We start from the raw sequence: 17,144 nt of genomic DNA on the forward strand, positions 1-17,144 counted from the left end.
GGTCCTCAGACCCAGGGTTCGCCCTAGTTCCAATCTTTCTTGGCGGCATGATTCTGATAATAATAAAAACAATTATTGGGAAAAATTCAACGTTAGGTCACAATCATATACAACATTGTGCCTTGCACAGCTCTTATAATGGGGAGAACGTATATCGCAATTCTATTATTTTAAGAAAGTTCTAATACGAAGTGCAGTAATAACAATAATAAAACAGTGATCCCGTCACTATGGAACTGAACTGAAAGGAAACAAATATATACATAATGCGAGAATACATAGTTTGATCTGGTCAAAAGTACAACAGTGCTACAGTCATCTGTCCCAAAAGTGATACACAAGAGTCTATCTGTCTAGTCAGAAAAAGGGATGCTATATACAAGTCAACTATCCCGGAAAATTGGCTCTTACTAAGGCCTCGGCTAACTAGACAACTAGACTAATCCATCATCAATCCTGAATCACACACCCGAACGGGTCAGCTCCCAAACCCTTTCCATCGCACGACGGAAGATATAGTCGGCCTGCCGCCTGGAGATCCTACCATGCCTGTCCCCCTGGAGAGATCTGAGTCTCGCTCGGGACGTGAGCTCTATCCCTGTAAGCTCCCTCCTCAAGGATCGGGTATAGAAGCCCTGGTCTCATAAGCTCGGGTACGCCTACCCGCCCTCTCTGCATCCAACTCCCTCCTGGCCTCATCCAGTCGGGCCTCGGCAACAGCCACTCGGGTCCTCAAAACATCCTGAACATATCCATGAGCTAACGAAGACTGCCTCTGGGCAGGGTCAAGAGGTGGTGAATCCGGAGCCGCTGAGGGTGCCTCCTCGGTCTGCCTAGGCTCGGAAGTATGGGTCTCTGAGCTGTCATCATCAGGAATCCAAGATAGTGGTGGAGGGGTAGGGGCTCTGACCACCGGAAGTGTGGGTAAAGGGATACCATCATACACTACCATAGGTCCAACACACTCCTCAGCTACTGGGACCTCATCCGGGTCCTCCTCATCTGGAATAGCAATAACCTCTGTCTCTGACTCCTCTGAGGGGTCCTCCTCATCTGAAACAGCAATGACCTCCGTCTCAGGCTCCTCTGGGGGGTCCTCCTCATCTGAAACAGCAATGACCTCCGTCTCAGGCTCCTCTGGGGGGTCCTCCTCATCCTCCTCCATCTCAGGCTCCTCCTGATCCTCAACATCCAGCAATGCCTCATCATGCTCACGCTCGTACCTCTCAGGGTCCTCCATCTCAGGCGCCTACACATTAAACGAGCTAAATTACTATCATGATATTTATAAGGGTTCCCGTAAGGGTTTTAGCTGTCAGTACTACTTTAAGTAGTCCGACCATGAACTTGGCAAGAGTTCTTATTATCTTTGTGAGTTTATTATTTTATCGTCGCATCATCTCTGAGGTTTATAACGCTTAGCTCTGATACCATTTCTGTAACACCCCCAGATCCGGGGTCGGGAATCCGGGTTGTCACGGTCTTTCTTTCCACAATATCACTTTACTTAATTAATAATAAATACCCTCATGCTGTGACCCCACACTAACACACACCACAACTCGTTATAGTCTCAGAGATGAAATTGAAATAAGTACAAGTCTTTGAATCCACAATTTAAAATTATTACAACCCAAAATGATTACTTGATAATTTACAGTTAATTGCCATTATCTGCCACAAGTTATAATTATACATAATTGGATTCTCAAAAGTAGATGGTCTAAACTACAATGGATCTACCTCTGCAGCTATAGCAGCTACAATATCAGCGGGAAGACGCGGGACGCTTCCCACGCGCTTGCGCTGGGTCTGCTGGAGTCTGGCCATCTCTCCTAACTGTTGTTGTGTGATGAAGAAATAAAGCAAGAGTGAGCCTTACAGCTCGCAAGATAATATGTAGTGATAACAATAATACCAGTATCTAAATGGATACTTACTAAAATCTTTATCGTGTGTAAGATAATTACTTACTAGATATAAGTAAAAACAAGGAATGAAGTTACCAATACTTCCCCACACTTATATCATTTATAAAGCTACTTGAACTATCACCGTTCAAAGTATAATAAAATTCACGAGGTCATCCCATAGAGGAGACCACAAATAAACTTGAAAATATTTGATCTTTGAAATATTTTGAAAAGAAATGAAGTTACGAGATACTTCATTCAATGGATACACCAATAAAAATGTTTGACCCTGTCAATGCTTCGGCAACCACCCATTAGTAGCCTTTCGATCGAAATGCTACGGGTAGTGTTGCAGAATTATCCAAATGGATGATGAACTCATTACGGGAGTTTACCGCGCCAGGAAGACCACTTACGATGATCAGTCGTAGTAGTACAACCCCACCATTTTCTACATGTAGAGGAGAACCTGTCGGATTTACTTGTCAACCGAACACTGAACTCCTAAGGAATGGACCGCCTTAGCGGAACTTCCAGGCCATTTGGGCCAATATAATAAGGCTGGGCCGGCGCTACTCGACCACTTACGCCACTCCTAGTTCAGATGAAATCCATGACTCTGAAACGTAAAGCTCGTTTCCCCCTTTCCCCAAGTAGAAACTTGTTGATACGGCTCCACCAAGAAGTCGTATCTAGTTGGAAAGGAAAACTCACCGATATTTCCCAGGCGATGCCTGTTAATGGATTAACTTGTTCCAAGAATTTTACTTCCCGAATATTGGGTAAGTAATCAAAAAACTCTTTTACCAAGACAGCAACCTTGTTGCGAATATAAAACACACCACCGAGCCGGACTCCCCAGGTTTTTTTGAGCGAGTATTTAAATCCCCTTTAAAAAGGAAGATCTTAAATATAAAAATGAGTTTTGGGATCCGCTCTGACTTTTAAAAATCATTTTTGAAGACTCGAAAACACTTTAAAGAGTGTTTGGAGTAAGACTGATTTAATGAAGTAAATCAGTCCCCAGAATATTAGAAAATATCTGAATATTATTAATTAAATAATATTCCCATAAAGAATAATCTTTATAAAAATAATTGAAGTAGAAGTATTAAATTTATACTTGAAACGAGTATTAAATAACCCAAGATATACTTATATGAAAGTATTATCTTTATTTGAATAATCGAAAATAAGTTTGATTATTTACACCTTATTCTTTAATAAAATAAAGAATATATCTCAGCAAATAATCGGAGTCATAGATCCTCAAATGAATATTCAAATAATATTCAATAAATAAAATACGCTGAGTCATAATACCTCGAATGAATATTATAAATAATATTCATTAAATAAAATAAAGGAGTCATACATCCTCAAATGAATATTCAAATAATATTCATAAATAATATAAAAGAGTCATAAGCCCTTGAATAATATTCGAAATAATATTCAATAATAAAATAAAGTTTAAAGTTATCGAATAAACCTTATTCGATTAATAGTTTGGAAAACTATAACCATATATATATATATATATAAATATATATATATATATATCCATATCCATATATACAAGATTACTCGGGATCCTCGACTCCCGGTTTTAGAAAATATTTTCACCTTTGGGTCCCTATACTAAGGGTATATGCAAGATACAACTATCCTCTAGCATAGGTATTATCAAATAAACCAACAGATATATATCTCAAGAATGTAAAACAGGCATGCATATATACCATATCACATGCTACAATATATCGCAACATTTGCTAAATAACAATCATGCAATATCACAAGATAATGCATATACATACATTTACATCACAACAACAGTGTATCGGATAGAATACTTGCCTGAGCGACTTGGGGGTGAGAAAGGCTCGGGACGAGTCTGGCAACCTATAAACAACAAGTAAGTTGGAATTAAACCAAAATCACTTGTAAGTCTATGCTTTAACTAACTTAGACTCTAATGCTAGTTTTACGCTCACCGATTCGCTTAAGTCACTCGGGTACCCTCGGCTCCACCATTTTTAATAACTTGACCTTTACGAGTTTTAACGCGATTCCTTCGCGAATGACTTACCAACTGCCTAACACACTTACCATAAATGTTTCACACATTAATTAATCCTTTTTGGTCTTTAACCTACATTCCAAAGTAAGGCGAGGGAAAAAGTTTCGTTCGTGAAACACCGTTACTTGAAACGGTCGTTTCTCCTAAACCGTAAATCGGAATCGGACGAACTACATATCAAAACGAAGCTCGTAACATGAGCTATCTAAACATGGCAGTGGTCACAATTTAGCAGGGGGTTCTCGGGTCCTAATGCTATGCACAAAAACAGTCCAAAGAAAATCGGACATTACGACGGCTATGTTTACGCGATTTCCCATTTTTAAAACTACCCACAATCATCACAAACCATCCTCAAATCCACACACATCAAACACCCATCCTTACCACATCATAACAATCCCAAACAATTCAATATTACTCATTCATACATATGCTTAACCTAACTTTAATCATGCTTTAAGTTTCTTTAAATCAAAACCACTAAATTATCATTTCATTTCACCACCATTCCAAATCTCAACTCTAAACATAACAACAAGATACCATAACATCTTACTCATCAAAATCACTTTATAATATATATGAACCTAGGGTTTGAAAAAGGTATACCTTCCTTGAAGTGGTGGGTTGAGCTAGGAAGCCTTAAGAAGCTTGGAGAAGCCTTAGGAAAGCTTGGATCTTCAAGAAAACAAGAAAAAAAACTCAAGTTAAAACTTGAAAACACTATTCATTGTCTTCTCCAATGATTAAATCAAGAAGCTAGAGAAAGAATTTGTGGCTTAAACTTATGATATAGCCATTACTAAGCATAAGGATGGTTAGGGAATTTTCTTACCAATTAAGGATGCTTTGATCTTGATTTTGGAAATTCTAAGCCTTGCAAAAAGAAGAAAGCCGAGAGCAAACAATGAAGAACAAGGCCTTGGTTGATTTTTTGATTTTGATGAAATGATTTGCTAGTTGGTTGACTTGGTTTTGTTTTTGATTTAGCAAATTACCACCTTGCCCTTGAATTTGTGTGGTCCTTAATCAACCACACCTCCCTTCTTCCATGTCATGCTTATGTCACCCTTGTGATGTCATCCTTCCTTCCTTGTCTCCTTTCTATTGGTTGGATGACATCACTCCCCTTAATCCCTTTGATTAGCTTCCTAATCGATTGCCTAATGACCGCTGATCTGTTGTACGGTTCGCTTAACTTTCGTTCTCGTTTATCGTTTGAAGGATCATACCCGGGATCTTATTACTTAGGTTCCCTTGACCTTTCTCAATACATTATATTCCTTTTTATGATCCTCTATTATAATCCTTTAATTTAAATCCTTTTTATCCTGTTACCTTATACTCAATTCTCTCCGTATCTTGTGGATTTCCGGGAAAAACCAAAGTGTTCGGAATTGGGTTCTGACGATATTTACATACACTTATATACTTCATATAGTACTAATAAAATCCCAGAATATCCATAACAGAACCCCTACATAGTGTGGCGTGAAAAGTTTTCTCATTCAGCTAAAACACTATTCACAAGGGTTACAAAAAGTTGAAAAATTTTGGGGTTATTACAGAAATCTATACTTGAGAAGTATGGTTATTCAAATTATAGAATCGCTAGTACACCATATGATTCAAAAGGTGCCTTAGTCGAGAATAGTTTAGGAGTTCCTGTGTCTTAGTTAAGGTATTCTTAGATTACTGGGAGTTTGCAATATCTTGCTAATGTGACTAGGCCAGATATTTCTTATTCTGTGTCTAAGTTGGCTAGATATACAAGCTGTCCAAACAAGACTCATTGGGAGGCACTGGATAGAGTTCTTAGATATCTGAAGGGAACTATTTCCCTTGGCTTGCATTACCGAAGATTTCCGGGGGTACTCGAGGGGTATAGTGATGCATGTTGGATTGCTAAGAAATCTGGTTCCAATGGAGTGACTGGATATGTGTTTACCCTTGCGGGTGGAGCAGTGTCCTGAAAGTCTTCTAGACAGACTTTGATTACTCGGTCTACTTTTGAGGCTGAGTTGTGTGTACTTGATGCCACGGGGACGGAGGTTGAATGGTTATATGGACTCATGAGTATGTTACCTGTAGTAAGCAAGCCGTTTCCTGCCATTTCTGTTCATTGTGATAGTCGTACAACTATCGACAAAGTCAGAAGTGTAAAGTATAATGTTAAAACAAAGAGACACATCCAAGTTAGACTAAAGTCTATAAGGGGACTTGTGTCTGATAGGATTATTGTTATAGAGTTCATAGGAACTCAGGATAATATAGGTGATCCGCTGACTAAAGGGATTGAGCATGCTATAGTCCTTAAGTCGAGGTTGGGGATAAGACTGGTAACCCATCATAATTCATCAACAGCGGGAACCCAATACACCTGAGAGGAGATCCCTCGAAGTGTATTTAATATGGTAAAAACAAGTTGTAAGGATGAATTGGTAGTACATCTACCATATACATTTAGATACTTATGTATCTGAGTCAATCCCCTATAAAACTTAAGAGGTACTTGAACTGCTAGTTAGCAAGAGTTATTTGAACTCTGAATGGGGTCAAGTCGTTTGACGAGATGATAGCAGTACATCTCTGGAGATGCCCAGCTAAGCGAATGTAATTATGTGGCCGTAATTAGAGGAAAGGGTTATTCCTCGAAACATTCGACGGACAGGATCGAGACATGACCATTAACGTCTCAAAGCCGTAGATTGGCACCATAGCCTTTGACTTGTCGTCGTCTATGGAGTGTGGTTACACCCAACGGATAAAGATTCAAGGTAAAACATTTCATCTGTATCCGGTAGCCATCAAAGTAGAGGACTTAGGAGGGTTCAAACCCGGAAGGGTACCAACTCTGAAAAATATGTCATGTATAAATCTCGTATGCAATTTGATTATGGATTTGTGGGGGATTGTTAGAAAATGGAAAGTTTGAGGCATATTTTATATATGTTCTTGATATGATTTCCGGAAACTAACACTTGGAGGTTGTTCCTTGACATGAGGACTTAAACTTTCATATTTGGATCTAAGACATTTTCTTAGTGGAATCCATGAATATATTGTGACAAAGTTGCTTGTTTGAAATGGGTTATGGGGATTTTATCCCACATTGGTATTGTAAAAGAAAGATATTGAGTTTATATAGCATCTTGTGTTAGTGTTGTTTACAACTACTAGCATAAGTGGAATGCTTGTGTGGCCTAGTGCTAGTGGGAACTCTTATATTTTTCTTTTCTATTACAAGTTTAATTATTTATATTGATTATTTAATTATTAATATAAAATATATTGAGTAAGGATTATTTTAATCATACTCTGAATATATTTTGTAATATTAATATTAATTAATCAGGATATAATATAAATAATAAGGAAAACCCATTTTGTTTACTTTTTCCAGTTTTGTTACTTGGTGTACCACATCGAGTAAAATAGAAGAAGAGCAACTTGAGATGCCTATATATTGAGAGGTATACTTGAGATTAAAAAGACACAAGTCTCGGTGCCTACCTCGTAAACATATATGAGTTGCATAGGTTTTTTGGGCAAACTGAGGTGCGAGTCGCCGTTGATCATTGTTGGTTCTGTGGCCAGATTGATCTGTTGTTGTTTTATCCTGGAAGCGATATTGCTACATTCCATCACAGCTTAAGTGGAGGGCAATAATCTCTTCAAGAACAGTCAAGTCCTCTTGAAGGGTTTGGCGACTCAGCTGTTGTGTTCTTCTTCTTATCAGAATTTGGAAAGCGATAAGAGATAAATTTTCTTTACCTTCTTCGTCAATTACAGTCTTTATAGTTTGTTATTGCCTTCGTGTTTTGTTTCGTTAGTTGGTTATTTGCCATGTTCTTGTTATTATATATATAACTGCCCATTATTGCTGTGTAGTTAGAATTATACCCAACATTATATCATTTATGTAACTCCGTTTTTTAGTTTCCATAATTTAATTTATAATTATATCTCCTTCTATAAATTAAAAGAGGGCTATGAGCAAATTGAACCATTTTAATGGCGATAAAATTACAATTTTACCCTTTTATGTTGGAAAATTATAAAAAACAATTTTTCGCACAATTTTTGTTAAAAATGGGTATGTTATTGTATCTACTAAGAATCAAACCTCAAATCTCTTAATCAAAACTTTCATATCACTACCATTGTGATACATAACATCTTAACTTACTTTAAAATTCTTATTAGATAAACCATATCCTCTCATTCTTCTTTTATTACTTTAATTTTTGAGTAAATAAAATGTTAATTTATATTATTTGTGTCTCCTTTTTATTTAGTTTTTATAGTTTCATTATAAAATTTTAAAAATACCACCACCTCATATTTGTTTCACTAACCTCATATTTATTTCACTCACTTCACATTTATAAATTCTTTCACTATATATATATATATTTATATATGGAGATTATGTAAATATATTTTTATATATTTTTTTAAATAAATTTTTATAAAAATAATATTTAAAAAATTATAAGTATTTTAAAATAATCAATAATTTTATTGATCAATTTTTTACATTGTAATATAATACATATTTTTAATGTATCATTCATTTACATAATAAATCCATTTTAATATGATATGATATTAAAAATATGAGATATTATCAATATTTTTATATTTTTACAAATTATTAGACTATTTTTTATTTAAAAATATACTAATAATACAAAATTATTATTTTTAATTATTTCCCGCATTTCCGTGGAAATTTCCATTTTGGCGGGGATCGGTTATAAAAATAATTCATGTTTAGGATTCAAAGTGTGCTTGGGGATCAGGGTCGAAAGTATTTGTTCGGTGATCAGGGGCGTAGATAGTACTACCCAACCCCGAAGTGACACAATGCATATCCCTACAAACAAACTTCAAATATTTTTGTTATAATGATGTAGTTTTGATTTTTTTTATTAACATATAGATTACAATAAATATCTAATCTCAAAATACTCGAATTAAGTTAAAATCGAACTTTACGATAAAAAATAAGTTATCACCACTTAAGATATCCAATACCGCTCTAATAGTATGCATGAAAAAAGAAGAAGTAAGACAATCCAGTGAAAAGTTAAAATAGTCATTTATCATATTCAAAAATTATTTTTGTATAAATACAAATTCGTTCGAGATAATATTTTAATATATATGAAGGCACGTGCCTCGTACGGGCTTTTACGCTAGTTTTAATAATAAACACGATACCAAATACACAAAAATTACCCTAAAGCTAACAATCAACCAAAAAATCAAAAATCTAAAAACCCAACTATACATCCAAGCATACAATCAATTACCACATATTATACATCCAAGTATAAAATCAATTAAAAAATATTGTCTTAAAACTTTAATCCATTTTACCTGAGAGAAAAGATGCGGGGACAACATTGATAGAGTGTAGATCGAATCAGATGAGCATATGAGTGTAGAGAGTGGAGTGAGATTATATTTGAAGATTGATAGTGATGTTAGTGGGGGAGAAAGGGGGGGAGACGCAGAGGGAGATTGAGAGAGAGAGAGGGAGAGATCGGTGATGAGGAGAGAGGGAGATCGATGGAGATGAGTGTCGAAAATGTTAGCAAAGAGTGAAGACCGAGAGACAAATGAGAGGGGGAATAGATGAATGGCAGAGGATGTGCCCGAAAAAAAGGAAAATGTTTTTCCGAGTTAAGGAGCAGAAGTTATTTTCCGAGAAAATAAAACCTTTTGCAAGTAGTTATTTTCCCAGGGAAAATTTTTTCTTTTTCTTTTAACAAAACAAACGCCGAAAAATTTGGAAAATATTTTCCAAAATATATTTTTCGTGAAATAAACAGAGCCTTAGAGTTATGTTGATTCAATTTGGGATATGCAAACGGACTAATATTTTGATTGATTTTGTTTTCATTTTTTTTACGGATAAAAAGTTGACTTTGTCTAGATTTTTTCTTTTACTAATGGTTTTCGTTTTATTTTGGCGGGACTCTCAAACACACAATCTGTTTTTATCTTATATGATATTGCCTCCCTATCCTCCTCTCTACGCAGATTCATTTCACTTTATATAATTTAAAAGTTCAAAAATAATTCTAGATATCCTGCATTCATTCCCAAAATATTTTTCGAATGATGTGGTTTACATTTATCGCGTTTCAATTTATAGGTTTTTATGTACATACGGGGTTCCATTTCATTATAAGAAAAATTTGTAAATATGATCTTGACACTTTAGCATTTGAAAACGGTTTCGGAAACTATTTTAGGAACTCTAAAATTTCTCTTAATTTGAAGATTTATTATTGGTATTGATGTTGTTGGTTAATTAGTACGGAACGTATTCTTCAACGGAGAGGAAGTGCTAAATAATACTTCTTGTGACATTTAAGTTTTTAATGGAATTTTTCTCGGGCACCTTAATATTATAGAATGATTGGTTACTTGACAAATAATTTAAAATATTTTTAGAATCAAGTTCAATTTGATTAACACAAAACTCAAATCATACCCAAATTTTATTCCGATCTAAAAATATCTCAAACCCGAACTCAAATCCAAAAATAAATCCCACTCTTATTTTTGACGATATTAAATTATATTTTATTATCAATGAATGTCCTAAAAAGTTCTAGCTATGAAAATCCTAGAAAGTTCTAGCTAAGACCTTTGGCTTTTCAATTCTTTTGACTCTTTATATTCATGAGATTTTTGGCCTTTTGAGTTCCTATAACTTATAATTTGTAAGAATATATATAGGCCTCATACTTAAACTTGTAAACATACTTAAATCAATCTAACTTTACATGTTTGTTACATTTTATTCTCTCATTCTCTCTTTGTCACATATCTATTATATAGCTATTGTTGTGCAAGACATGCCTGTACTATAACAAGACTAAGTCAAAGTGACAGTCCTAAGATTTAGTTGTATTGGTAATTAAATTTGTATTATGTATTGTATTACTTGAGTCTGTAAAATGGTTAAAATATCAAACTAGAGTATTTTCTTATAAACAGTTTAAGCCTAAAAAATAAACTATGGAAGAAGATCAAGACATATCATGCCCCAGAGAAATGATATAGAAGTTTGGAGTTGAATAAATCCGTTTTATGGAAAATATTTTAAGTCAAGATATCGACAAGTCACAGATCAAGTCATATAGAGAAGTCATTCGAGAACTCTATAATGACTTATCAAGAAGTCCAAATTGGCTTATAGAGAAGTCCCAGAGATATCAATAAGTCAAATGAAGATATGAAGATATCGACAGGTCACTTTGCATATAGAGAACTCGGAGATATCGACAAGTTAAAATGAAGATATAAAGATTGGAGATGTCGACAAGTCAATTTTCTCATTAGAGATCTCAGAGATATCGACAAGTCAAAATGCTTATAGAGATCTCAAAGATATCGACAAGTCAGTTCTACATGCAGAGTTTTAGAGAGCTCGACAAGTCAAGTTCACTTATAGAGAACTCATAGACCCCGACAAGTCAATACACTTGTAGAGAACTAAGAGATCTCGATAAGCCATTATACTTATCGAGATGTCAGTTCTCTATAACAACAAACTGGAGATCTCAATATGAAGCTCAAGTACAAAATGCAGAAAAGTTAAATTTTCAAGATTATCAATCAACAAACGATCTCATCATTTAGATTGAAAAGTCTACACTAGCAGCTTGAAGAGTGCAAGATTAAAGGCCAAGATTAACTGACAAAGGAAAGTCACAAACCTACACGATTTGCAAAGATACACTAAGCCAGAAATGGAAAGCTTTAGAGATAACTTAAAGTAGGGTTTAGTACATCTTATTGCATGATGTGTAAACCTGTGTTTATTAATATATAAATTAAACACTGGTCCTTTATTTTTAGTTGTATCAAATAGATCTAGTTTTTTTTATAACTCTCTCAAGGAAGAAGCTGAGTTCTTTACTTACAAAGAACCCAGGATTTGTAGCAAAACACTAGCTTAATTTTAATACAAAATTAAGTTAGTTATGAAATATTATGTGCACTATTTTATTTCAGTTAACATAATATCACTGCATTTTTAATCAGCTTTGTTAACCAAGTAATAAATATTCAGAAAACCCTAAAAATATCCAAAACACATTCACCCCCCCTCTGTGTTGTATTCATTACCTAACAACTATAATAATATATATTTATAATACGTTATCATCATGAAGTCGCTCGCTCATTTAAATTTGGAGGTTACTATATCAAGCACGAAGCCACTCCTCAACCTTTAAGTTAACAAGATCTCCGCAATCTTTTAGGTATATTTTCATACTTTGAAAAATATGATGTACTTGATGCATGCCTGCTCTTTAATTTAAAATTTACTTATTTTCTTGTGAACATTTAAATATAATTTTAATTATGTCAATGCTATTTGACGATGTTAGAAAATAAAACAGTGTACTTTATTACGCATATTACTTTTAATATTTAATAAATTATGTAGTTACTATAATATGTCAAATTTCACCAAACTTGAGTTTGGAGCTCTTGATATCACTGGAAAGAACTATTTATCATGGATATTGGATATCGAAATCCATTTAGCCACACAAGATCTTGGAGACACAATCAAGAGGGAAATAAAGAATCTGAATCAAATCGCGCAAAAGAAATGATTTTTCTCCGGCGCCACCTGCATGAAGGACTTAAAACTAAATATCTTACTGTGAAAGTTCTAATTGAACTTTGGAAAAATGTGAGAGATAGATATGATTATTAAAAGACCATGATTTTCTAAAAGCTCGATACGATTGGATGCATTTGAGGCTTCAAGATTTTAAAACCGTCAGTGTATATAATTCCGCACTTTTCAAAATAACTTCTCAACTAAATTTATGTGGAGAAAAGATCACTGACGAAGATATGTTAGAAAAAACTTATTCAACTTTTCATGCCTCAAATGTACTCCTCCAACAATGATACCGTGAAAAAGGTTTCACAAAATATTCAAACTTAATTTCCTGTCTTCTTGTTGTTGAACAAAATAACAAACTTTTGATGAAGAATCACGAGTCTCGTCCAACTGGATCTAGCCCTTTCTCTGAAATGAATGCGGAAACTTATAATTATGAGCGTGGGCGTCGTGGGAGACATAGTCGTGGACATGGGCGCAAGCACGGTCGAGGAAATAAGTGAGAAATAATAGTTTTCTCAAATACAAAAAAAAATCCAGCCCGAAATTAGAGAAAGTGGAGAAAGATAAAAAAGGTTAAAAGAATATTGAAAAATGTTTGTTATAGATGTGTTATGAAGGGTCATTGGTCGCGTACATGTCGTACACCTAAGCATCTAACTGAACTATATGAAGCATCCCAGAAGGAGGAAGGAAAGACCATTAAAGCAAATTTAATTTTTCATGATGATGGACCCGAGTACAATCCCTCTGGCATGACATATTTAGAAGTGTCTGATTTTTATGAATTCCCTGAAGGAAGCGACAATATGAATGATACAAATAATATATAGATACTTTGTTGGTTGAAAAACTATTATGTAAGAACATTTTATCTACTTAATTTTTGTTACCCAAATACTAATTATGTGTAATTTTATTTTTGGTGATATGGACAAATCTCATTCCCGCCCTAGTCATAAAATAGATGAAGAAGTTTATCTTGTAGATAGCACAACTACTCACACAATGCTTAAAAATAAAAAATATTTTACCTCCTTACACAAGTACGAAGGCGATGTTATCTTGAGGAACAAGAATTATTATAATCAATGCATTATTCTCTCCAAAATCTCAAAGAAATTTATTGAGTTTTAAAAATATTCGCAGAAATGGATATTATATTGAAACGATAAGTGAAAAGAGAAAAGAATTTCTTTGTAAAACATGCATCATTTTGGGTAGGAAATATGTGAAGGAAAAATTATCCGCTCTCTTTTCCGGATTCTATTATACAAATATACGTGAAATTGAGATAAATTTTATCGTAAACCAAAAGTTTACTGATACAAACAATTTTATCATTTGGCATGACCGGTTGGGACATCTGAGATCAATTATGATGCGGAGAATTATTGAAAACTCACATGGGCATCCATTGCAAAACTAGAAGATTTTTCAATTGAACGAATTCTCATGTGTTGCTTGTTCTCAAGTAAAATTAATTATTAGGCCTTCCTTGAAAAAAGTTGAGACAAAATCTCCGAAATTTTTAGAATGGATACATGGTGATATATGTGGGCCCATTCACCCATCATGTGGACCATATAAATATTTCTTGGTATTAATTGATGCATCAATTCGATGGTGACATGTATACTTATTATCTTCTCGTAACCTCGCATTTGCGAGACTACTTGCACAAATTATTTGATCAAGAGTGTGATTTCCTGATCATAATATTTATACAATCTGTTTAAATAAAGCTGGAGAATTCACATCTCGAGCATTCAATGAGTATTATATGTCAATTGGATTTAATATTGAACATCCCGTCGCTCATGTTCATACACAAAATGGCTCGCAAAATCATTCATTAAACGACTTTAATTGATTGTCAGACCATTGATTATGAGAGCAAATCTCCCAACTACAGCTTGGGGCATGCTATTTTACATGCAGCAACACTTGTACGCATCAAACCTACAAGTTACCATAAGTTTTCTCCCTTATAATTGGCCTCCGGAAGAGAGCCTAATATTTCCCATCTATGAACTTTTAGATGTGCGGTATATATTCCTATTTTCCCACCACTACAAAAAAATATGGGTCCCCAAAGAAGATTGGGGATATATATTGGTTATGAATCTCCCTCGATAATAAAATATCTCGAAACCAATGATATTTACAACAAGATTTGTTGACTGTTAGTTTGACAAAATAGTTTTTCCAAGGTTAGGGGGAGAAAACAAGATTATATTAAAATAAGAGAGAGAAAATAAACAGATGGAAAAATAAATAACATAACATGCATCAACATTGAATATTTATGATCCTCATACAAATCAATGTGAACTGAAAGTTCAGAAAATAATTCAGCTACAAGGCATTGCAAATCAATTGTCTGGTTCAGTGATATAGATAAAGTGACTAAGTCATGTGTCCCAACTGAAAATGCTCCTGCTAAAATAGAAGTCCCAAAAGGATAAATAATTAAAACAAGTGAGTCAAGACCTCGCATGAAGCGTGGTAGACCAATCGGTTTCAAAGATAAAAATCCTCGAAAAAGAAAAGGAGCAAAGAGCGAAGATGCCCAAACTGAGGAACTAAAATCTCCAGAAGAGACTCCTGAAGAGTCCTGTAACATGAAAGATGGAATCCTAGAAGAGGGACAGGTACCTGAAAATGTTGAATATGAAAAGATCTCAATAAATTATGTTGTAACATGAAAGAGATGGAACCGAAATGTTACTACCGTCGACAAAATTTTTACATATAATGTAGCGATTGATATAATGATAGAATATGAGGATCTTGAACCAATAATCATCGATGAATGTCAACGTAGAGATGATTGGCCAAGGTAGAAAGACGTAATTGATAAAGAATTGAGCTCACTTAATAAACATAAAGTTTTTGGACCTGTAGTCTGAACTCCTGAAGGAACAAAACCCGTTGATTATAAATGAGTATATATACGAAAGAGAAATGATAAAAATAAAATTGTGAGATATAAAGCACGTCTAGTTGCTTAAGGATTTACACAAAGGCCAATAATTGATTATGAGAAAATATATTCACCTGTAATGGATGCTTTAACTTTTTATTATCTTATTAGACTACACGTTATTGAATAACTAGATATGTGCTTAATGGATATTATCACATCATACTTGTATGGTTCTCCTAAGAAAGATATTTATATGAGGATCTCACAAGAGTTTCGAATGCTTGAAGCATCCAGATCACATTCTCGCGATCTCTAATCGATTAAGTTACAAAGATCCATATATGGATTAAAACAATCTGGTCGAATGTGGTATGAAAGATTAAGCGAGTACTTGTTGAGGGAATAATATAAAAATAATGTTATTAGTCCATGTGTTTTTATAAAAAAATAGAATCTCATTTGTTATAGTTGATGTATATGTTGATGATATAAATATTATTGTAACTCTCGAAGAGCTCTAGAAGACAGTCGATTATTTAAAGGCGGAATTTGAAATGAAGGATCTTGGGAAAACAAGACATTGCCTTGGATTGCCAATTCAACATCTATCTAATGAAATATTAGTACATCAGTCAGCATATACAGAAAAGATTTTAAAATGCTTTTATATCTACAAATCACATCCATTTAGCTCCCCAATGTTTGTTCGCTCACTTGATAAGAAAATGATGTATTTCGACTAAGGGAGAAAAATAAAGAAGTACTTGGTCCTGAAGTACCACATATTAGTTCTATCGGTGCATTGATGTATCTAGCGAATAACACAAGGCCCGACATAGCATTTTCTGTAAATCTATTAGCAAGGCATAGTTATGCTCCAAAGCGGAGACATTGGTATAGAGTTAAGCATATTTTTTGATATCTCCGAGGCACAACTGATATGAGATTATTTTACTACAATAAATCCAAAAAAAAGTTGACTGATTATGCAGATGCAGGTTATCTATCTGACCCAGAAAAGGCTCGATCACAGACATGTTACTTGTTTATCTATGGAAACACAACCATCTCATGGTGATCGGTAAAAAAATCTTTGGTTGCTACATCTTTTAATCATGCAGAATTTCTTGTGATCCATGAAGCTAGTCGAGTTTGGATGAGATCAATATGTCAATATTTTCGAGAGTCATGTGGCATGCATTCTAATAGGGAAACCCCGACAGTAATGTTTGAAGATAACATGCCATGCGTTGAGCAGTTAAAAGAAGGCTACATTAAAGGCGACAAAACTAAACATATATCACCTAAGTTTTTCTTCACACATGACCTTCAAGAAAAAAGTGAAATTGAAGTTCAACAAATTCGTTCAAGTGACAACCTTGCATATCTGTTTATGAAGTCATTGCCTCCAATAACTTTCGAGAAATTGGTATATAAACTGGTATGCGTCGGCTTAAAAATCTAAAATAAAATTCATAATCGATGTAATCTTTTTCCTTTACTAGGATTTTTTTCCAATGAATTTTTTCCTAGAAAGGTTTTAATGATGCA

This window comes from Apium graveolens, chromosome 7, assembly GCF_009905375.1.
Source record: "Apium graveolens cultivar Ventura chromosome 7, ASM990537v1, whole genome shotgun sequence".
Taxonomy (NCBI): Eukaryota; Viridiplantae; Streptophyta; class Magnoliopsida; order Apiales; family Apiaceae; genus Apium; species Apium graveolens.